At 38.4% G+C, this 1,692-nt stretch overlaps 1 non-coding gene across 1 annotated transcript; it reads left to right on the top strand.

The window, feature by feature from the left end:
- Positions 1-259: 259 nt before the first annotated feature.
- Positions 260-332, top strand: TRNAG-CCC (transfer RNA glycine (anticodon CCC)). The gene has a single exon. It is a non-coding gene; the product is annotated as a tRNA-Gly (tRNA).
- Positions 333-1,692: the final 1,360 nt, after the last annotated feature.

Raw genomic sequence — 1,692 nt, 5'->3', positions numbered from 1 at the left:
TTGCATCTAATGGAGTCCATTAAAGAATATATTTTTACTGAATATGTGATGCACTGTTCTGTGTGACTCAAGTGGTTTTTTAATGAACATTGTGTACTTTATGCCTCACTTTTCATCAATAATGAAAATTAATGTTAGAAAGGAGGTTTCTTGTGACATTTCTATTTTCATAAAGTCTATCAAGAGTAAATTGAACTAGTGCTTGAGGATAGCCTTCTGCAAAGGGATAACTGTAATTTAAAATTGCTCTTTCAGGATGTCCCTGGTGGTCCAGTGGGTAAGACTCTGCACTCCCAATGCAGGGGGCCCTGGTTTGATCCCTGGTCAGGGAACTAGATCCCACATACATGCCGCAACTAAGAGTCTGCATGCTGCAACTAAGACCTGGTACAGCCTAAATATTTTTTAAAAAATAAATAAAATAAAATTGCTCTTTGAATGCTGGTATAAATTTGGGACATTTGAAAATGATGGGAGTTATTAGTATATTTCATGTGGCTCGTATTGCAATTTCTTTTTTTCTTTTTCCTTTTTGCGGTACGCGGGCCTCTCACTGTTGTGGCCTCTCCCGTTGCGGAGCACAGGCTCTGGACGCGCAGGCTCAGCGGCCATGGCTAACGGGCGCAGCCACTTGGGGGCACGAACCTGTTTCCTCTGAATCGGTAGGTGGACTCTCAACCACTGCGCCACCAGGGAAGCCCTGCAATTTCTTGTGGTGGAAAAGAGGTATCCTCAGGTCATACTGAGGAGAGAAATTGCTCAAGCTGCAAAGGTCCTTAGCTCTACTCTAAATTAATCCTTAGACAGATGACACTAGGAATAACTGGATTATTTCTGCTCATTGCAAGAGGTTAAATAAACTGAATAGGTAAGAGACAGTTTTCAGAGCTTAACCCTTTAGTTCTCGAATTTTCACACCAATAACACACACTGCCTGAATTTATTGTATTGGCTGTTGAAGTGTCAGACTTGTTTATTTACATTAAAATGTGAGATGATATTGAGGGATAAAATAGATTTACTCCTGTCTGCTTCATTGGCTTAGTTCCAAAACAGAGGACCTGGCAGGGATGTTTCCTGTCATTGACAAAATGGTATACGTGAGAAAGTCTACATACATATATTTCCAAAATAAAATATAATTATGATTACTAAATAAAACGTTACAAACAACAAAACATTTTAAATGCCTTTCCACATGATTACAATACATGTATTAGTGCACTGCAGTTTGAAGGAATAGGTATGCATGTTCTATTTTTGACACATCCAAAGCAAAGGACAAATTTTTTTCCAGTCTGAGAGATGGATGTGGCTAGAGGGAGAGGTTTAAGGCATTTTGAAGAAAATTTATGAGCCAGGTTTTAGGAATGCACACCTGATGGCATACAGTTTGAATATAAAGTCCAGATCTTCAGTTTATCTTATTCCCCCCTGACAAGACCCTGGATCTTTGTGACTTTTGTTGCCAGAATATGCCTATCTTTTCTTGGGCACATTAATTAGACTTAGAACTGAATCCAATTAAGCTTATTTCTTTTCTCTTATTTTTTCCAGTTCTCTGAAAAGTTGTTGTCAAAGAGTTTCTTTGACTAAGGCAGTTGGTGCAGCCTGTAATTCCAACTCTCAGTGAACAATGACTCTTTGGATATTTATTCTAAGATTACAAATTTTGGCTGTTATTAGTATTAC

The sequence above is a fragment of the Lipotes vexillifer genome, unplaced genomic scaffold (genome assembly GCF_000442215.2).
Source record: "Lipotes vexillifer unplaced genomic scaffold, Lipotes_vexillifer_v1.1 scaffold461, whole genome shotgun sequence".
Taxonomy (NCBI): domain Eukaryota; kingdom Metazoa; phylum Chordata; class Mammalia; order Artiodactyla; family Lipotidae; genus Lipotes; species Lipotes vexillifer.
The sequence above is the reverse complement of the archived record's forward strand: the minus strand, read 5'-3'. Positions and strand labels throughout refer to the sequence as shown.